This window comes from Neomonachus schauinslandi, chromosome 3, assembly GCF_002201575.2.
Source record: "Neomonachus schauinslandi chromosome 3, ASM220157v2, whole genome shotgun sequence".
Taxonomy (NCBI): Eukaryota; Metazoa; Chordata; class Mammalia; order Carnivora; family Phocidae; genus Neomonachus; species Neomonachus schauinslandi.
Window position 1 is genome coordinate 111,092,332 of NC_058405.1, and position 23,387 is coordinate 111,115,718.

Below are 23,387 nucleotides of genomic sequence, written 5' to 3' on the forward strand. Positions count from 1 at the left end.
TGTTAATTAGGGTTGGAACATATGCTGAGTTTCCTTCAAAAATTAAGTGTAAATTAAGTTTCTAAATTTATTTGCTCATTATAAAATAATTTATGAAAAAATCTTTTTTCTTATAAATTGGGAGAAAACAGAATAAATTATTTAAAATCTCTCCATAAACATACAGGAGTACCTCAGAGATATTGCAGGTTTGGTTCCAGCCCACTGCAATATAGCAAATATCAATAAAGCTAGTCAACTGAAGTTTTTGGTTTCCCAGTGCATATAGAAGTTATGTTTATACTACACTATAGTCTATTAAAAGTGTACAATAGCATTATGTTTCATAAAACAATGTACATACCTTAATTTAAAAATGCTTTATTGCTAAAAAAATGCTACCTATGATCTGAGTTTTCAGCAAGTTATAATATTTTTGCTAGTGGAAATTCTTTTTTTTCTTTTTAAAGATTTATTTATGTACTTATTTATTTATTTATTTGAGAGAGAGAAAAAGCCCATGCATGCACAAGCAGGAGGAAGGGCAGAGGGAGAGAACCTTCAAGCAGACTCCCTGCTGAGCACGGAGCTCCACACCAGTCTTGATCCCACAACCCTGAGATGATGAGCTTAGCTGAAACCAAGACTCTGGACACTTAACCTACTGAGCCACCCAGTCTCTCCTGCTAGTAGGAATTATGGCCTCAATGTTGGTGGGTTGCTGACTAATCAGAATAGTGGCTACTGAAGATTGGGGTGGATGTGGAAATTTCTTAAAATAAGACAATAAAATTTGCTGCACCAATTGACTCTTCCTTTTACAAATGATTTCTCTGTAGCACTGATGCTATTTGATAGCATTTCACCCACAATAGAGTTCCTTTCAAAATTGGGAGTAAATCCTCTCAAACTCTGCCCCCACTTTATCAACTAAGTTAATATAACATTCTAAATCCTTTGTTGTCACTTCAACAATCTTCACAGCATCTTCACCAGGAGTAGATTCCAACTCAAGAAACCACTTTCTTTGCTCATCCATAAGAAGCAACTTATTCATTTAAGTTTTACCACGAGATTGCAGCAATTCAGTCAAATCTTCAGACTCACTTCTGATTCCAGTTCTTTCTATTTCCACTACATCCACAGTTACTTCCTCCACTGAAGTCTTTAAACCTTCAAAGTTATCCCTGAGATTTGGAATCAACTTCTTCCAAACTCGTGTGCATGTTGATATTTTCACATTTTCCTGTGAATTGTCACAAATGTTCTTAATGGCATTTAGAATGGTGAATCCTTTCCAGAAAGTTTCCAGTTTACCATGTCCAGATCCATCAGAGAAATCACTATCCATTGGCAGCTATTGCCTTATGAAAAATAAATTTCTTAAGTAATAAAATTTGTACGTCAAAATTACTCCTGGGCGCCTGGGTGGCTCAGTTGGTTAAGCAACTGCCTTCGGCTCAGGTCATGATCCTGGAGTCCCAGAATCGAGTCCCGCATCGGGCTCCCTGCTTGGCAGGGAGTCTGCTTCTCCCTCTGACTCTCCTCCCTCTCATGTGCTCTCTCTCATTCTCTCTCTCTCTCAAATAAATAAATAAAATCTTAAAAAAAAAAAATTACTCCTTGATCCAAAGGCATGTAATGAATGCATGTAATGTTAGCAAGCATGAAAAATGTTCATCTCTTGTACATCTCCATCAGAGCTCTTGGGTGACCAGGTGCATTATCAGTTTGCAGTAATATTTTGAAAGAAATTTTTTTCTTCTGAGCAGTAGATCTCCATGTGGGCTTAAAATATTGAGTAAACCATGTTGTAAACAGATGTGCTATCATCCAGACTTTGTTGTTCTGTTTATAAAGCACAGGCAGAGTAGAGTCAGCATAATTCTTAAGAGGCCTAGGATTTTCAGAATGGTCAATGAGCACTGGCTTTAATTTAGAGTCACCAGCGGCATTAGCCACTAACAAGAGTCAGCCTGTCCTTTGAAGCTTTAAAGCCAGGCATTGACTTCTCCTCTCTAGCTATAAAAGTCCTAGATGACATCTTCTTCCAAATAGAAGGCTGTTTTCACCTACATTGAAAATCTGTTTAATGTAGGGGCGCCTGGGTGGCTCAGTCACTAAGCCTGCCTTCAGCCCAGGTCATGATCCCAGGGTCCTGGGATCGAGCCCCGCATTGGGCTCCCTGCTCAGCGGGGACCCTGCTTCTCCCTCTCCCACTCCCCCTGCTTGTGTTCCCTCTCTCGCTGTGTCTCTCTCTGTCAAATAAATAAATAAAATCTTTAAAAATAAATCTGTTCAATGTAGCTACCCTCCATTACTTATCTTAGCTAGATCTTCTGGATACCTTGCTGCGGCTTCTAAATTGGCACCAGCTGCTTTACCTTGCAATTTTATGTTATAGACATGACTTTTTTCCTTAAAACTCATAAACCAAGCTCCACTAACTTCGAACTTTTCTTCTGCAGCTTCCTAACCCTCTCTCAGCCTTCAAAGAAATGAAGAGAGTTAGGGCCTTGCTCTGGATCAGGCTTAGGCTTAAGTGAACGTCGTAGCTAGTTTGATCCATCCAGGCCACAAAAACTTTCTCCCTATCAGCAATAAGGCTGTTTTGCTTTCTTATCATTCGTGTGTTCACTAGAGTAGCACTTTTAATTTCCTTCAAAAACTTTTCCTTTGCAGTCACAACTTGACTAACTGGTTCAAGAGACCTAGTTTTCAGCCTATCTTGGCTTTTGATATGCCTTCCTCACTAAGCTTAATCACCTTTAGCTTTTGATTGAAAGTGAGGGATCTGCGACTCTTCCTTTCACTTAACACTTAAGAAGGGCCACTGTAGGGTTATTAATTGGCCTAATTTCAATATTGTTGTGCTGAGGCATAGGGAGGTCTGAGAAGAAGGAGAGAAATTGAGTGCTGGTCAGTGATGCAGTCAGAACACATACATTTATTGTTTATGCTTGCCATCTTATATAGGCATGGTTGGTGGTACCCCAAAACAATGACAGCAGTAATATCAAAGATCACTGATAACAGCTCAACATAACAAATATATTGAAAAAGTTTCAAATGTTGTGAGAATTACCAATATGTGACACAGAGACATTAAGTGAGCAAATGCTGCTGGAAAACGATGCCAAAAGACTTACTCCACATAGGGTTGTCACAAACCTTCACTTTGTAAAACAAAACAAAACAAAACAAAACAAAACAAACAAACCACCCCCAAAACAACAAAAAAAAACCTCAGTGTCTGTGAAGTTTAATAAAAGAAGGTATGCCTATATCCTCTCTTTAGTAAAATATCCATTTTTATTTGCAATTTTGCTTTTGTCCGACAACTTTTCTGAGCCCGTCTTCTCCTATAAAATGAAAACAAAGGCACAAATGATCTCTAATGCACTATCCTAGATTTGGCACTGCCATTCTGAAATTCTCCTCAAAACCAAGTTGCATGTGTGTTTCATGAGGATAAATTTGGCTCCATACTGCCATTATGAAGGAAACCAGACAGGGTATCACTTGAAATGTCTATAGCTTTCTTTCTCAATAGTTAAAAGTCTAATGGCAGGAGCCAAGAGCAAAATGTGGAAAATTCTGCAAATGTTACTAACACCTACACTTAATTCAAATTGCTCACTTATTATTTCAAATAGTGTATGGAAGTGTATGTCAGTTAAGAAGGGGGTGTAAAAATGGTGCAGCTACATGTCACTCTACTTAATACTTAACCTAAAATAGGAAAACATTTCACAAGTGCATAAGAACACCCAATAAAGCTCACAGAAAAGCTCACATTTCTCCCTCTCTGAAACTATTTCATCTTCTTGTTTACTGTGAGAGGAAAGTCTCAGGTTCAATAACCAGAATAATGATGTGGCTTTGGTAACTAAACCTTTACTTTGAAGATAAACCCCATTCTCTTTAATTTAAAAAAATAACTACTACTGTCAAATGGGTAAATCACCAATTCCTTTGCCTCCTAAACTGAAAGTTTACTTCTCCATGGGTCTCTACCATAAAAAGTAAAGGACTTCTCTGAATAAATCACTTCAACATTTATACAGGGTGGTCCTTTCTGATAACTGCGCTCTTCTGCTTGACTTATTATTTCAATATGGTTTAAATATGATTTTACTCCGGAACTTGAGAGTAGAGTTAACCTTTATTATAGCGCTTTTAATTAGATAGACTGACCATGTATAAACTATTAGAATACCAACATTTTTAATACTATCTTAGATTAATTGAGGTGTTATTCATTATAATCACATTTTCTTGGCAAAATAAATGACAGTAGATAGCACTTTAATGTATTAAATGATTTTATGATAAAATGATAACTATTTTGGAGTTTCAGCTTTTTAAAAATTTTTGATTCTTTAAGATTTTTATCTACTATCACTGTTAACATCAGTTGGAAGGCATACCATGGAACGTATCTACCAGTTCTGCAAAGCCCTGAAAAATTTCAATATACTTCTCTTATGTATAACCTTCTTCTAAGCATGTTCTTACATGTAGGTGACCTCAGAACTCCACCAAGGTGATGTGGCTAGTGATGGGACCCCAAGACAGCATTTTGTTCCCTGAATTTTTACTCTGAAAATAAACTCCAGAGCAGTTAATAACAAATACATACTAGTGGCAATTTTCCTGAAATGGCTCCTGAGCTCCTGACATAAAAGTTACACCAGAAATGCATTATATTTTGTGAATCTTTCACTTAATTAGATGATCTCTCTCTGAATTTGGACTGTAAGACACAGAAAGTAGAAATTAGGAAATGTGATGAGCAAATCTGGATATATACAAAAAGAGAAGTCCATAAGCAGGACCTCTGAAACAATAGAAACCTACACATGCTATAAATAAGCAGAAGTCTTAAATAAAGATATATTATGACAAAAGAAAAGAAAGGAAGTGAGGAAATAATCAGTTTGCAAGGGCAAGAAGTTGAAACTGAAAATAACTTAAGTCATAAAGGAAGAACATTATAATAGTAAAGAATGATCTCTACTAAGGTAGTTCCCTGAGATGCTTTGCATCTAAACATTTCATTTTTCAAAAAGGATAATTATAAACATTTTAAAAAATTGTGTGCTAATATTTTGTGACATCTGCTAAGATAGTTTACTTTCATTTTTTTTTTAAATTCTGTATCCATCTTATAACATTTCCAATCATCAAGCTAACATGAATGGATCTTTATTCTCTGCCTCCAAATGTCTTTCCAGAATTACCTCTCCATTTCCATACATCTTAATCCTTCCTGGGAACTGAAAGCTTAGTATTTTTATGAAGAGACTTTGTAATGTACACTACATTATTGCTGTTCCAATTGTATTTCTAATATTTCATCTATATATTTAATATTACAAATTTGAGGGCTAATTGTTAGTTTAGCTGTAACAACAGTGAAAAATCTCTGAAGCAATAATGCATATCCATCAAAGTGGATTTTTCTTTGATAATATTTTGAATGATTTTTCTCTCACCATAGGATGTTTAATTACCAACAAACCCATAGTAATAGCATATTCGACAGCAATCTCCCACTTGGTTTGCTTTTGACAAACCATATTGGCACGTAAATTGATACATAATAATGGACAATATAAAAATCATTATTTCTTCAATGAGTAATATTTTACTCATTGATTTTTGATGAATCAAACCTCTAACATTTTCAGTAAACAGCAGACATAAAAGAAATTTAAAAACCAGTTTACATTTCCCAACTTGATTCTTTTTTCCTGCTAGCATTCATATCTTGCAAGTAAACATTCATTCATTCACTTATTCATTCATTCTTTCAACATTTTTAAAATACTTACTATACACAAGTACACTAAATATTTATATACACAAGGTGCTTTAAAATACGAAGAAAATGGTTTGCCATTAACTTGCATTGTTCAACACTGGTTTTCTTGTGCTTTATTACCACTAAGGCAAAATTTATTTTAAAATCTTAAAATTTAGGTGTTCTGGCTTTTTTCAGAAAGGTAGAATAGAATTACCACAGTGTATGTGTGCCCCTTTATAATCTAAAGTTTGGAAGAAGAGGAGTGGAAGAAAAGGAAATGTAATAGTTGGTCCCATCTAATCCTAATGGTTCCCAATCTCTTAGACCCCACCTCATGCCTCTTGCCTCCAGCTCCATCTAGAAATCTGAAATGTGGAAAAATAGATAATTAAGTGGCAAAAGACTTGCAGAACAGATAGGTAAATGATAAAGGGGGCAATTTTATCCAAAACTGGTTTTACACATTTTAATAACAGAAATCAGAATGAAAACCATAAAAAAAAAAAAAGCTTAATTATCTCTTTCCTTTCCCTCTCTTCTCACTTCAAGCTCTGTCTCACTATTAGATACACTGTTTCAACATCACCAGCAATCAAAGCAATGCAAATAAAAACAACACAGAGATCCTATTTTCAGCCAGTAAAATTGGCAATAATCAATATGTGCCATTAGTCAGGGAGATTGGCATTCTGACACATTGTGATGGGGTGTAAAATGTCATTGCTCCTTAATCAGAAATCTCAAAATGTATCTATTCTTTTGCCCAACAATTCTATTTCTAGGAATTTTTCCTAATGACTTCCTTTTTCAATAAAACATACAGATTCTAGTAGCTAAAATAAGTAAATAAATGGCTGCAAATTTCCCCCATATTTTTGAAGTGTGAATTTTGTGGAGAAACAGCTTTAACTGGTGAGCATGCTTTGGTATAATAAAATTTGCTTTCTGCAGTAGTAATTACATGCAATCGCTTCATGTTTTCTAGTCCTGGAGACTCCACTTAGCATTCTTCATTTCATCTCTGTAAAAATGGTTAGAATCTCAACAAGAATTCCACAGGCCTGCCACTAGGAGGCTTAAGAAGAGGAATCAAAATTCTCTACACTGGCTGGTAATGATAATTACCATCACGGGACCAAGGAACCTCTGAAAGTTTATAGTAGTGTCATTCATAAAAGCCCCAAATGGAAAACACCCTGAAATTTCCATCAACTATAAATGAGACACATAGATCATGGTATATTCATAGCATGGAAAGCAATACAAAAATAAAAATGTAACTACAATGACATAAAAATGAATGAATTTCCTAAGAATAAACTGGAAGAAAAGAAGTCATACGCACACAAAAATACTGAATTATGTGTACACAATTTTTTAAAGTAGGCAAAATTAATCTGAGATATTAAACTCGAGATAGTGGTTAAGAGAGTGGTAGCCAACCAATGACACAAAATCCCTACAGTTAAACCAGAGGAATTCAGCCTCAATATTTAGAGCTTTCAAATGTCAAACTGATACATTACACATTTGCACTGCAGTCTACTATGTAACTAGGGATTTGAATATATCCTTGAGGGTACAGAAAACCTTTCCAAGTGGCCAACACAGGCTCATACAACTTCTAGATCTTCAATGAAAATACACACTCTCTCATAAAAATAATCTGAGAAAGTAACTGCAATAGGAACACTGTGCAAGCTTTCCTTTTTCACTCCACCTTTAACACCCACACTTCTCATACTATACCCAAAGAGAGTAACACACCTAACCATCTCAGTAGTAGTGCACAATGCCTTGGAATGTAAAAATCTATAAGGTACCAAAAAAGGAGAGGCAATTCAAAAATTGGTATCTGAAAAGACTCTTTTAATTAAGGCACCATAAAACCATGGTTTTTATATACTTATTATTAAGAATCAAACATGGCACTAAATGGAATGCAATACAAAAAAATTATAGTGACATACAGCAATGTGCATGAATCTCACAAATATAATTGGATGTTCTGAATTAATAAGATATATTTTGGCATGGGATGGTAGAAATGATAATTTTTGTTTTACAACTTCATCTATTCTACCCATTGACTATCCTTAGAGATTCCATTGCTTTGAGGGAGCATCACATGAGAAAAAACAGAGTGTCAGTAAGAAACACTGAATTTAGTGGAAATTGATTTCATCGAATTGACACACTTACGTAGGGTTCTACGCATTATCAATTTACTAATGTATCTAAAAATTAGAAAGGTTAAAGTTTGAAAAATCATGCTGAAAATATCAATTTACTATGAAGTACACCCTCCCTACAATTACACCATTCTCAGTGATGAGAAAAAGCTTGGGGAGGAAATTCTCATTGACTAGAGTTGATTGTCTAGGTGACATATTTTTACCATGATTTCAAGGAGGATATAGTAATATAAATTCTACATTTATTTCCAACAGATCAACATTACACCTTTGAGTAAATCAATCATATACTGGAGGCAAGACAGTATTGTATATTTTCTCAAACACCTATTTAGGACAAACTTTTTCATGAATTTTTATAGAATGTTTATTGAATTCTGAAAACCCATATTCATTTGTACTTAGATGAAATTCTGAATTTTTTTCATTTCTACCACGTAATTATGGGAATTATACTAACCTCACAGATATATTTTGTAGGATCTACTCTAAAAATGGACTACATATAACAGGAGGGTGGCACACCCCCATCTCCATGGGGCCAGAAGCTCCTGTGTCTGGGACCCTTTGGGACTTCACCTATGTATCTCTTCATCTAGGTGGTCATCTGTATCCTTTATCATCTTCTATTATTTAATAAACTGGTAAACATAAGTATTTCCTTGAATTCTGGAGCTATTCTACAAATAACAATCTAAGAGGAGATGTCATGGGAACCTCCAGTCTGTAGCCAAGATCGAATAACTGAGGTGACCTGGGACCTACTACTTGCAAGTGGCATCTGAAGTGGGGGGCAGTCTTGTGGGACTAAGCCCTTAACTGGGAATCTGCACTAACTCCAACTAGCGTCAGAATTGAATTGAATTGAATTGAATTGTAGGGCATCCAGCTGCTATCACACAGAATTGCCAGTGTGGGGAGTGTTGTGTCACAAGTGTTGTGAGTGTGATAATCGTGTGAGAGTAAAAGAAACATACAGGAGGAAGAGTAAGTTTTTCCTACCTACTGGCTAAGAAGAACTAGCTCATACATCTTAAAACTGATTTTAGTAGATACTAAATTACTAAACTAATTACATTCTACAGACACATCTAAAGAATATGTCAGTTTTGTTTTATTTTTTTAAAGATTTTATTTATTTGAGACAGAGAGAGAGAGAGAGCAAGTGCACGAGTGTGGGAGAGGGTCAGAGGGAGGGGGGAAGCAGACTCCCTGCCAAGCAGGGAGCCCGATGCAGGACTCGATCCCAGGACCCTGAGATCATGACCTGAGCTGAAGGCAGATGCTTAACCAACTGAGCCATCCAGGCACCCCAGTTTTATTTTAAGTATTAATAATTACAATATATCAGAAATTGCATTAATTACAAGTATTTAAACTTGCTAAAAATAAGATGCCTACTTAAGAAGTAAAAGGGTAAGTTATTTTTAAGTTTCTTTTAGAAAATTTGGTGAGCATGGGCATCTGGGTGGTGAAGTTGGTTGAGCATCTGACTTTCAGTTTTCCCTTGGGTTGTGATCTCAGGGTCGTGAGATGGAGCCCTGGGTTAGGCTCTACGCTCAGTGTGGAGTCTGCTTGAGATTCTCTCTCCTTCTCCCTGCCCCGCCTGCTTGTGCTCTCTCTCTCTAAAATGAATAAATAACTCTTAAAAAAAATTAGGCGAGAAGAATTTATGAAAATAATTCTTTGTCTATGTTCTATTATTAAATTCAGGAAGAACAGAGATTTCCCAAGGATGTTAATAAACAGTTTCCTTTAGAATTTCCTTCAAAAAAATTTTTAAATTTTTTATTGTTATGTTAATCACCATACATTTCATCATTAGTTTTTGATGTAGTGTTCCATGATTCATTGTTTGTGCATAACACCCAGTGCTCCATGCAGAATGTACCCTCTTTAATACCCATCACCAGGCTAACCCATCCTCCCACCCCCTCCCCTCTAGAGCCCTCAGTTTGTTTTTCAGAGTCCATTGTCTCTCATGGTTCGTCTCCCCCCCCCGATTTTCCCCCCTTCATTCTTCCCCTCCTGCTATCTTCTTCTTTCTCTTCTTTTTTTTTTTTTCTTAACATATATTGCATTATTTGTTTCAGAGGTACAGATCTGTGATTCAACAGTCTTGCCCAATTCACAGTTCTCACCATAGCACATACCCTCCCCAATGTCTATCACCCAGCAACCCCATTCCTCCCACCCACCCACACTCCAGCAACCCTCAGTTTGTTTCCTGAGATTAAGAATTCCTCATATCAGTGAGGTCATATGATACATGTCTTTCTCTGATTGACTTATTTCGCTCAGCATAACATCCTCCAGTTCCATCCACGTCTTTGCAAACGGCAAGATTCCATTCCTTTTGATGGCTGCATAATATTCCATTGTATATATATACCACTTCTTCTTTATCCATTCATCTGTTGATGGACATCTTGGCTCTTTCCATAGTTTGGCTATTGTGGACATTGCTACTTATAAATATTGGGGTGCACATACTCCTTTGGATCTCTACATTTGTATCTTTGGGGTAAATACCCAGTAGTGCAATTGCTGGATCATAGGGTAGCTCTATTTTCAACTTTTTGAGGAACCTCCATACTGTTTTCCAGAGTGGTTGCACCAGCTTGCATTCCCACCAACGGTGTAGGAGGGTTCCCCTTTCTCCGCATCCCCGCCAACATCTGTTGTTTCCTGATTTGTTAATTTTAGCCATTTTGACAGGTGTGAGGTGGTATCTCATTAAGGTTTTGATTTGGATTTCCCTGATGCCGAGTGATGTTGAACACTTTTTCATGTATCTATTGGCCATTTGGATGTCTTCTTTGGAAAAATGTCTGTTCATGTCTTCTGCCCATTACTTGATTGGATTATTTGTTCTTTGGGTGTTGACTTTGATAAGTTCTTTATAGATTTTGGATACTAGTCTTTTATCTGATATGTCATTTGCAAATATCTTCTCCCATTCTGTCGCTTGTCTTTTGGTTTTGTTGACTGTTTCCTTTGCTTTGCAAAAGCTTTTTATCTTGATGAAGTCCCAGTAGTTCATTTTTGCCCTTGCTTCCCTTGCCTTTGGCGATGTTTCTAGGAAGAAGTTCCTGCGGCTGAGGTCGAGGAGGTTGCTGCCCGTGTTCTCCTTTAGGATTTTGATGGACTCCTGTCTCACATTGAGGTCTTTCAACCATTTTGAGTCTATTTTTGTGTGTGGTGTAAGGAAATGGTCCAGTTTCATTCTTCTGCATGTGGCTGTCCAATTTTCCCAACACCATTTGTTGAAGAGACTGTCTTTTTTCCATTGGACATTCTTTTTTTTTTTTTTTTTCCATTGGACATTCTTTCCTGCTTTGTCAAAGATTAGTTGACCATAGAGATGAGGGTCCATTTCTGGGCTCTCTATTCTGTTCCATTGATCTATTTGTCTGTTTTTGTGCCAGTACCATACTGTCTTGATGATGACAGCTTTGTAATTGAGCTGGAAGTCCAGAATTGTGATGCCACCAGCTTTGCTTTGCTTTTTCAACATTCCTCTATTAGGGGTCTTTTCTGTTTCCATGCAAATTTTAGGATTATTTGTTCCATTTCTTTGAAAAAAGTGGATGGTATTTTGATGGGGATTGCATTGAATGTGTAGATTGCTCTAGGTAGCATTGACATCTTCACAATATTTGTTCTTCCAATCCATGAGCATGGAACGTTTTTCCATTTCTTTGTGTCTTCCTCAATTTCTTTCATGAGTATTTTATAGTTTTCTGAGTACAGATTCTTTGCCTCTTTGGTTGGATTTATTCCTAAGTATCTTATGGTTTTGGGTGCAATTGTAAATGGGATCGACTCCTTAATTTCTCTTTCTTCTGTCTTGTGGTTGGTGTATAGGAATATCCCTGATTTCTATGCATTGATTTTATATCCTGCCACTTTACTGAATTCCTGTATGAGTTCTAGCAGTTTTGGGGTGGAGTCTTTTGGGTTTTCTACATGAAGTATCATATCATCTGCAAACACTGAGAGTTTGACTTCTTCTTTGCTGATTTGGATGCCTTTTATTTCTTTTTGTTGTCTGATTGCTGTGGCTAGGACGTCTAATACTATGTTGAATAGCAATGGTGATAGTGGACATCCCTGCTGCATTCCTGACCTTAGGGGGAAAGCTCTCAGTTTTTCCCCATTGAGAATGATATTCGCTGTGGGTTTTCCATAGATGGCTTTTATGATATTGAGGTATGTACCCTCTATCCCTATACTCTGAAGAGTTTTGATCAAGAAAGGATGCTGTACTTTGTCAAATGCTTTTTCTGCATCTATTGAGAGGATCATGATTCTTGTTCTTTCTTTTGTTAATGTGTTGTATCACGTTGATTGATTTGCGGATGTTGAACCAACCTTGCAGCCCAGGGATAAATCCCACTTGGTCGTGGTGAATAATCCTTTTAATGTACTGTTGGATCCTACTGGCTAGTATTTTGGTGAGAATTTTTGCATCCACGTTCATCAAGGATATTGGTCTGTAATTCTCCTTTTTGATGGGGTCTTTGTCTGGTTTTGGGATCAATGTAATGGTGGCCTCATAAAACGAGTTTGGAAGTTTTCCTTCCATTTCTATTTTTTGGAACAGTTTCCTAAGAATAGGTGTTAATTCTACTTTAAAAGTTTTGTAGAATTCCCCTGGGAAGCCATCTGGCCCTGGGCTTTTGTTTTTTGGGAGATTTTTGATGACTGCTTCAATTTCCTTAGTGGTTATAGGTCTGTTCAGGTTTTCTATTACTTCCTCGTTCAGTTTTGGTAGTTGATACATCTCTAGGAATGCATCCATTTCTTCCAGGTTATCTAATTTGCTGGCATAGAGTTGCTCATAATATGTTCTTAGAATTGTTTGTATTTCTTTGGTGTTGGTGGTGATCTCTCCTCTTTCATTCATGATTTTGTTGATTTGGGTCATTTCTCTTTTCTTTTTGATAAGTCTGACCAGGGCTTTATCAATCTTGTTAATTCTTTCAAAGAACCAGCTCCTAGTTTCATTGATCTGTTCTACTGTTCTTTTAGTTTCTATTTCATTGATTTCTGCTCCAATCTTTATTATTTCTCCTCTCCTGCTGGGTTTAGGCCTTATTTGCTGTTTTTTCTCCAGCTCCTTTAGGAGTAGGGTTAGGGTGTGTATTTGAGACCCTTCTTGTTTCTTAAGAATGGCTTGTGTTGCTATATACTTTCCTCTTAGGACTGCCTTTGCTGCATCCCAAAGATTTTGAACAGTTGTGTTTTCATTTTCATTGGTTTCCATAAATTTTTTAAATTTTTCTTTAATTTCCTGGTTGACCCATTCATTCTTTAGTAGGATGCTCTTTAGCCTCCATGTATTTGAGCTCTTTCCAACTTTCCTCTCGTGATTGGTTCTAGTTTCAAAGCCTTGTGGTCTGAAAGTAGGCAGGGAATGATCCCAATCTTTTGGTACCAGTTGAGACCTGATTTGTGACCTACGATGTGATCTATTCTGGAGAATGGTCCATGGGCACTAGAGAAGAATGTGTATTCTGTTGCTTTGGGATGGAATGTTCTGAATATGTCTGTGAAGTCCATTTAGTCCAGTGTGTCATTTAAAGTCTTTATTTCCTTATTGATCTTTTGCTTAGATGATCTGTCCATTTCTGTGAGGGTGGTATTAAAGTCCCCCACTAATATTGTATTGTTGTCGATGTGTTTCTTTGCTTTTGTTATTAATTGCCTTATATAATTGGCTGCTTCCATGTTAGGGGCATAGATATTTACAATTGTTAGATCTTGTTGGATAGACCCTTTAAGTAAGATATAGTGTCCTTCCTCATCTCTTATTACAGTCTTTGGTTTAAAATCTAATTTGTCTGATATAAGGATTGCCACCCCAGCTTTCTTTTGGTGTCCATTAGCATGGTAAATGGTTTTCCATCCCCTCACTTTCAATCTGGGGGTGTCTTTGGGTCTAAAATGAGTCTCTTGCAGACAGCATATTGATGGGTCTTCTTTTATTATCCAGTCTGAATCCCTGTGTCTTTTGATTGGGGCATTTAGCCCATTTACATTAAGGGTAACTATTGAAAGATATGAATTTAGTGCCATTGTATTGCCTGTAAGGTGGCTGTTACTGTATATTGTCTCTGTTCCTTTCTGGTCTATGTTGCTTTTAGGCTCTCTCTTTGCTTAGAGGACCCCTTTCAATATTTCTTGTAGGGCTGGTTTTGTGTTTGCAAATTCCTTTAGTTTTTGTTTGTCCTGGAAGCTTTTTATCTCTCCTTCTATTTTCAATGACAGCCTAGCTGGATATAGTATTCTTGGCTGCATATTTTTCTCATTTAGTGCTCCGAATATATCATGCCAGTCCTTTTTGGCCTGCCAGGTCTCTGTGGATAAGTCTGTTGCCAATCTAATGTTTCTATCATTGTAGGTTATAGATCTCTTCTCCCAAGCTACTTTCAGGATTTTCTCTTTGTCTCTGAGACTCCTAACTTTTACTATTAGATGTCAGGGTGTTCACCTATTTTATTGATTTTGAGAGGGGTTCTCTGTGCCTCCTGGATTTTGATGCCTGTTTCCTTCCCCAAATTAGGGAAGTTCTCTGCTATAATTTGCTCCAATATACCTTCTGCCCCTCTCTCTCTTTCTTCTTCTTCTGGCATCCCAATTATTCTAATGTTGTTTCATCTTATGATATCACTTATCTCTCAAATTCTGCCCTCGTGATCCAGTAGTTGTTTATCTCTCTTTTTCTCAGCTTCTTTATTTTCCATCATTTGGTCTTCTATATCACTAATTCTCTCTTCTGCCTCATTTATCCTAGCAGTTAACACCCCCATTTTTTATTGCACCTCATTAATAGCCTTTTTGATTTTGACCTGGTTAGATTTTAGTTCTTTTATTTCTCCACAAAGGGTTTCTCTAATAACTTCCATTCTTTTTTCAAGCTCAGCTAGTATCTTTAAAATCATGATTCTGAACTCTAGGTCCGACATCGTACTAATGTCTGTATTGAGTAGGTCCCTGGCAGTCAGTATTACCTTTTGTTCTTTTTGTTGAGGTGATTTTTTCCATCTTGTCATTTTGTCCAGAGGATAATAGATGAATGAGCGAACAAAATGCTAACAGGGTAACAACATCCCCAGAAAATATACTCTAAACAAATCAGAAAAGACCTGAAACCAGGGGAAAAGAAAGGGAAAGAAAGAAAAAAGAAAAAGAAAAAGATAAAAACAAACAAACACAGAACAAAACAAAAAAAACAGAATATGATCAAATATGATCAGGCTGGTGCATAGATCAGTGCCACACACTAGATTTTGGGTGTATTTTGGTCTGTTAGGAGAAAGTGCCTCCCAAAATTTTAAAGAAAGAAAAACTTATATATGTACAAAAATAAGGGTTGATACAATGAATAGATGGAATATGACTGTAAAGATGAAAATTATAAAAAAATTTTATAAAAGGAACTGATAAGAAGTTGTTTGAAAAAAGAAAGAAGAGGATTTAAAAATAAAAAGAAAAAAAAAGGAGAGAATGTGATCAGGCAGGAGACTAGAACAAAGCCATATACTAGAGATTTAGGGTATATTTTGATCTGTTAGAAGAAATTGTATCTCAAAATTTTAAAGAGAGAACAACTTATATATATATGCCAAAAATAAGGGTTAACTACTATGAAGGGATAGAATATGACTCTAAAAATGAAAAATAGAAATGTTTTTCAAAAAAGGGATTGATAATATGTTGGTTGAAAAAGGGAAAAAGAAAAATTCAAAAATAAAAAAGACAGTTAAAAAAAAAATTAACTTTGAAAGACTAAAGAATCATGGTAAAAAAGCCATGGATTCTATGTGCAGTGTTCCCCGAGCTCTGGAGTTCTGCCGTTCTCATTGATCGGTAAACTTGGTCTTGGCTGGCTCTTCTTGCTGATCTTCTGGGGGAGGGGCCTGTTGCCATGGTTCCCAGATGTCTTTGCTGGAGGCGGAATTGTCCCGCCCTTGTCGGTCTGGGCTAAGTAATCTGTTCGGGTTTGCTCTCGGGAGCTTTTGTTCCCTGCAAGCTTTCCATACAGCTTTGGAGGAGGAGAGTGAAAATGGCGGCCTCCCCATCTATGCCCCAGAGGAGCCGAGAACTCGAGGCCCCGCTCCTCAGTGCGCCCCCAGAGAAAAGCAGTCAGTCACTCCCATCTCCCCAGTCTCCAGCTGCACTCGGTGCTCACCTGGACTGTGACTGAGTGTGTCTATCTCTGGCACCCGACCCCGTGTGGAGTCTCCAAACCCCACAGATCCCTGTGGTGCGCTCCCGCGCCGCTCCTCCCAGGGGAGGAAGGGGAGTCTCCCTGGATCTGCCACTTGTTGGGTCCCTGCTGGAGGAGCAGTGGCCCGACTGTGCCGCGGATCACGGTCTATGGCAACCCTGAGCTGAGAGCCCGCTCCTCGGCTCCGTCTCTGCAGCCAGCTTCCCTGTTCAGATACCTGGGAGCTTTGCCGCACTCAGGCACCCCCGGTCTTTCTGTGATCCCCGAGGGTCCTGAGACCACCCTGTCCCAGTGAGGGTTCCACCCCCTGCTTAGCCACTGGAGCGACGTCCCTCAGCAGAGCGGACTTCTAAAAGTTCTGATTTTGTACTCCGCTGCTCTATCACTTGCCGGAAGCGGAGGCCTCCTGCCATCTATCCTCCCAAATATCGTCTCGGATTCACTTCTCCGCACATCTTACCTTCCAGAAAGTGGTCGCTTTTCTGTTCAGAGAGTTGTTGCTATTCTTTTCTTCGATCTCCTATTGAGTTCGTAGGTGTTCACAATGGTCTGATCCCTATCCAGCTGAATTCCTGAGATCAGACGAAATCCAGGTCTCCTACTCCTCTGCCATCTTGCTCCGCCCCCAACCATCTGAGTTCTATGTAAAATGCAGTTGTCCTAAGCTCAGATAATCATAAACTGGTTTTTCTCCTGTAGAAATGCTCAGCAGGCACTCAGAAATCAGGCGGCCCCAGGAGAATTCCAAGTGCTGGGACATTGTATGAACATGGGCACAAGATGCACCCACCTCCCGCAGCTCCCTTTCCATTGTCTCCTTCACAAATTTTTAGTGTTTTCAATATTATCTTCAACTTATTTCTTATTATAAGACATACTAGAAACAGAATTTCTATATAATCTGTGGAAATTTTATAGGATGTGTCTTCTACGAAAAGATCCTCATAATATAAACATCTGTTATACTAGAGATAGTTTCTTCATCCAAAGAAATTCTAAGTTCTCTTTTTTTATTATTATGTTATGTTAACCACCATACATTACATCATTAGACTACAAACCATCTAATTCAACTCATTTTCCTTTATGACTTGCCTATTAGAAACCTCAAAGCTAAATTTAGTACTTAACTATTCAGTATAATAATTTTCCCTTTCATTCACTTTATGACTTTGGATCTTCCAATTTTTAGTTAATTTTTTTGTATGTCTCTTATTCCAATCTTATTTAAATGCCTTAAAAGTAAATGGTTACAGGGGGCGCCTGCGTGGCTCAGTCGTTAAGCGTCTGCCTTCAGCTCGGGTCATGATCCCAGGGTCCTGGGATCGAGCCCCGCATCGGGCTCCCTGCTCAGCGGGAAGCCTGCTTCTCCCTCTTCCACTCCGCCTGCTTGTATTCCCTCTCTCGCTGTGTCTCTCTCTGTCAAATAAATAAATAAAATCTTTAAAAAAAAAAAAAGAAGTAAATGGTTACATTGTACACTGGTAAAAACATACATTTTGGAGTCAGACTTCCCCTGGCCAAACCCCAGCTTTACTATCTAGTATGTTGTAACCTCGGGCAAATATAAGATCTCTGTGCTTCAGTTTATTCTTTGGTAAAATGAAAATGATAAGAGTACCTATCTCACAGACTTTTTATGAAAATCAAATCAATTATTAGGTATTATGCACCTAGAACAGTGCCTGACACATGGTAAATATTATTTAAGTGTTTGTTAAATATTCTATAAAGAATAAACAGGGAATACTTAAATCCTCATTGTGAAGCTCCAAAGATCACATCATAATTTATCATCATGAACTGAGTGCCAACTATTTAAACATTATTTTATCCTGAAAGTCCCATAATATGGAAAAGTATAAACCCTGCAATCAATTCATGAATATTAATTATATATCAATGAGACAGCATGCCAACTTGAAATAAAAGTAGTAGTCAGTACTAACCATTGGAATCTCCACGCAATTACTACTTTTTATGCAAATGTGAGCTGCTCTCATCCTCATGAATAATCCTAGGAGAAAGTGGTAAGAAACTTAGATATGCTACCTCTTATTGTGTTATTTACTCTAAGTTACAATTCTCCAGGTGTAAGCTCAGTCCTAGGCTTAACACAAAAAGCATTCAGAATTAATCTGTAAAGAAATGTGGGACTGCCTCTGAAGTCTCAGATTTTCAGCTAAACCTCCAAAGCTGACAGCAATAGATAAAATGTACCTCAATGTTCTAAAGAGTGATAATAGAACCATTCATGCAATGCTGACTGAAATGGATCAAAACCAGTCAGGGTACCATGACCGCTAAGAGTCAATATAAGATAAAACATGACATTTAAAAATAAAACATTTGAAGGGAATCCCTAGACAGAATGCCTTAACTCTTCTCCTCTTCATGGGAGAAGGGGATGTATACTCTTCTGTCTTAATTAAAGGCAAGTGATGGCTACCTCAAGAGAACTACTTATAATTAGTGCTTATAAGAAAGGAAAGATACCTCATTCTCCAGCAAGAAGCACGTTAGAGCCCACTGTGCTCTGTCATTTAGATGAGGTAAGGTGACAGAGCCCAAGAGAAAACTCCACTTCAGGAGCAAACAACAACATAGAGAAGGGCACCTACTATTCATACTGAAAAACCTAAAAGCAGGAAGCTAACTAGGACTGCCTGTGCTTGGCACGATGAGAAAGGAGGAGTCAGAAGTTAGGCAAACTGTCTTGCACAGTTTGGTGAGACACAGATGTGTGAGTTTCCAGGGGGTCTTGTGTATGTTTGCACACTTGCAGAAGATAGCAGACAGAAATCCCTCTAATAAACTCTGTCAAAGAGAAAGCTCAGTCAGGGGCAGAGAGCATGGCGGTACATCACCAGGGGTGCAGAAGATCTCAGAGGGAGTCTCCTCATACCCTGCACACTTACTCCAGTTGTCAAATATCTGTCATAATCATGATGATTAAAGACAGAAAATGTCAACCAATAGAAAACCACAGACAGCACCAATGAGGTACAGACCATTTGTACCTCTTTCTCTAATCTTTCCTCCACACCTCCTGCCCCAACCCTAGAAGGAGAGAAGATGGAGGTGGGACAGGAAGAGTAGGTAGAAAAAAATGATGCAAGAATAGACCACCCCCTCCCCACCATCTGGCTCACTGGAGGTTTTTGTGTTTTTTTTTTTTTAAATTAGACACAGATCATGCTGAAACTAATGAGGGAAAAAGTTTTTAATTGGATGTGAAATTGAAATTTTAATTTAAACTAAACTGAACACTTTAATAACTGCACATGAAATTATTTTTATAGTCAAAAGTGATAGGAAAGTTATGGGATCTGTTTGAGATGCCATCTACACACAGGCAAGGGAGATTTGATAGATCTTTTTTAAATGTTTGGTAAGGAGAAAAATAAAGGAATTTCCTGTTTGCAGTTGCTTTGAGTTCAGTCCAACCAACTTACCATGTAGAGGTTATGTAACTCATGTATGCAAGGCAAGGATAATGTAACCTCTCCAGACAGTTCTTCATAGTTTATGATATGAAAAGTGATATAAAAGATAACTTCAACTTAATCCTCTTTATAATATCAAAGTCCACTAATCTGAAGCATTTGCTCATTACGATTTGCCTAGCACTATAACAAGCTACCCACACAATTTCCCATTAACAATTAAACGTTCTGTAATAATTCCTCCACCCAGTTTTGCAAAGTGAAAAAATTAGTCCTACATTAATATGCATGTACATTTACACTGATTTAAAATCTTCTGCCATTAGTTCTGCCAGTTAAAAATGATCTCTTCCTGATAAAAAATAATTTCATCTCTTTATTCAAATTCTCACACTAACTAAACTATAAAATGAATTTGGCTTCTAGGTATTTGTTCATTCAATCTATTCTGATGTTGTGTTCTCCATTTAGATCAAGGTTGTTGTTTTTTTTTTTAATTCTGTTTTTTGTAAAAATGTCTTGACTACAAAAACCTACCAGCCTAGCCACACATTTCTCCTCAGTAGTGTGCAACATTTTCTCAAAGACCCCAAATTCTAAAATATTCTTCTCTTCACCCAGTCACTGCTCCTAAATCTGGGCTTGCTTCTCATCACAAATTCTAAATGTTGCCTGTTTTCTTGTCTCCAAGTTCATTCCATCTTTTATGATCTCCTTTGCCTTTTTAACAAACTCTGGCATCGATGTCAAAAATATTATTGTGCACTCACTTCTACTGAAGAATTGCTACCATTTCAAATATTTGCCAATCCCCAGGTCTCAACAACCTCTACAGTGTATATTCTGTGTTCTATATCTGGGGCTGCTGAGTATTAGTGGAAAAATCACATAACTATACTAATGATGTTCAGTACAAATCCAAGCTCCCTACTCTCAACTTGGTGCTCTTTGCTGAATGGTATATACATATTTTATTCATCTATTGTTAGTACCAAAGCAAATTTATAAGGATGGCTAATCCAGACTTTTTCACTAGCCTTAAGTCCTATATACAACCTGATCGTTTCACTGTAAATATATGATATCATATCCTACTTCTCAAGAAATTCTGAATCTGATGTGAAATATCACAGCAACTTTTTGGGACCTCTCTTTCTTCCAATATTTGAGGGAAAATATATCCTTCCTTCTGACCAAGATTCTTCCCTTCACCACCATTTTGGTTGTTTTCCTTATTAATTCTTACTTAAATCTAAGACTTCCTCTATGAGTTGTTTTATTCTCTTGTGCTTCTTCAGTTTCTTCTTTGTTAGTATATTGACTCTCCTAAAATGAATGCTAGCTCTACAATTTCCTCAAGCGACTCTATTCTTTATCCTTCTATTCATCATTCTGAAATCGTCACAAATTATTCTATCTTAACAGCTTGTAATTTCCCTTCAAGCAGACCATATACCCTAGCAATCTTGTTCCTAAACTCACCAATCTAACTTAAATTAGTTCGTCAAAGTTCATCAATGACAATTTAATCTCTGCATCTCCTGGCTCCTTCCAGTTTTCTGCTCTATACCTATTTGGGGTTAAACTGTGTATTCCCTATAAACACATGTTAAAGTTCTAACCTCGAGGACCTCAAAATGTGACTAATTGGAAACAAAGCCTTTACAGAGGTAATCAAGTTAAAATGAGCCTTAACCTAACACGACTGGTATCCTTATAAAAAGGAGAAATTTGGACAGAGAGAAAGACATGAACAGAAAGAAGAGGATATGAAGATACACAGGGAGAAGATGGCCATGTGACTAGAGTGATGCATCTACAAGTCAAGGAAAGCAAGAATTGCTGGCAAAGATCCAAAGCTAGAAGGGAAAAGGAACAATTCTTCCCTAGATCAGTCAAAGAGAATATGGCCTTGCCAAAGACTTAATTTCGGGCTTTAAACTCCAAATCTGTGAAAAAAAAAAAATCTGTTGTTTTAAGCCACCCAGTCATTGGTACTTTTTTACAGTAGTCTCTAACACAATATCTTTCTGTATCAGTCTATACTGTAGACCATCCTGCTTTACAGCTCTCTTCTATCTTGGTTTCCAAAGTCATTATAACATCCCAACCCTCTCCCTAACTGTCAACTACACTCTTTGTTCTCTTCTTCTTCCCTAAGATGTCTTCTATTTTTCCTCTCAAACTTCTCATCTTCAAATCCACTACTTTTTAAAATATTACCCCATTTGATTTAAAATGTTACCCTATTTATGTCAAGTTTTTCTTACTCATGCAGCTTTTCCTCAATATTCTAGCCAAAAGTAATCATATTCTCCTTTGTGTCTGTAAAATATTTTTTTTTGTCTGCCAGCATTCACATTTCATATTTCTTCTCTGAATGTAGTTATGTTACTTATTCTAAGCCATGGGTCAGCAAAGTTTTTCTTAAATGGACAGATAATAAATATATTAGGCTTTGCAAATCATACAGTTTAGCCAACTACTCAACTCCACTGTTGTGCAAGAATAGCACAGATAATACAGAAACAGAGGCATGCATGCATGTCAGAAAAACTTTATTTACAAAATACAGGCAGCCAGGGAGCTTCCCATTGTTTACCAAACCCTGTTCTAAATTATAAATTTCCTGAATGCAGAAGTTATTTTTTAGTCTGTTATATATACCTTGCAGAACTTCCGGCATTTGCCTTTCATATATATATGATTGAAAAATGGACTTTAAATAAAACTAACACACATTCTCATGTACTTCTCTTTCCCTGTATTTCAGCATGTAAACTTTTAAGAACAAGATGCATAAAGAAATTCAAAACCCACCAGTTATTTAATCTGGATACATGACTAATGGTTTTCAAGGATGCTAAATACCATTTAAAGGAAAAATATGCCAGTGTATAATAAAAAAAGTATAATAAAAGAGCTCATGCTTTGGTTGGGATACAGAAGGCTTTCCTTAAAATTGAATAGAAGACAGCATTAGGTAAAATGCAGGTGCCATAATTATTCTAAGGAAGGTGTAAATATGAAGAGATACAGTATTCAAGGTAACCATGATAGAGTTGATCATGAATCAATTATTCTTCATTTTATATTCTTCTGATTTACTGTTGAATAGCAAACCATCCCAAAACTTAGTGGCTTAAAACAATGATTTATTCATTCTCATGATTCTGTGAGTTGACTGGGTAATCCCTCTGCTGGTTTCACGTAAGTTCACAGATGAGGCTGCTTTCAGATAGTAGACTGGTTGACTGAAAAGGACTGAGAAGTTGGTGCTGTTTGTTTTCTGGGGTACAATAGACTGGTTTCTTCACAACAGACTGTTCCCAGGGTTCCAAGAGGGCAAGGGTAGAAATTGTAAGGCTTCTGTATACAAAGGCTTCAGAATTCACACAAGATCACTTCTGCTGCATACTACTCATCAAGGCAACTCACAAAGCCAGCCCTGATTCCAGAGGCGAAGAAACAGACTCCACCTCTGGAAGAAGGAAAGGCAGGTCGTACTGTGAAGGAGTATGGATGCAGGGAGGTGTCATTCTTTGAGGCCATTATTATATTATTCCTCAACATGATCCTTAAAGGGAGGCAAATTTGACTGGCATTAGGAGGTGCATAGAGGAATAATGGGAGAAAAGACAGGAAAATCAAATAAAGATGAAATAATAAAAGTTGGCAAATGCCAAACTAAGGATCTCAATTTCTCCTTTGACAGTGAGAAG

At 37.2% G+C, this 23,387-nt stretch overlaps 1 pseudogene; it reads right to left on the reverse strand.

Moving 5' to 3' along the window:
- Positions 1 to 640: 640 nt before the first annotated feature.
- Positions 641 to 23,387, reverse strand: part of LOC110592333 — a 198,084-nt pseudogene continuing 175,337 nt past the window's right edge.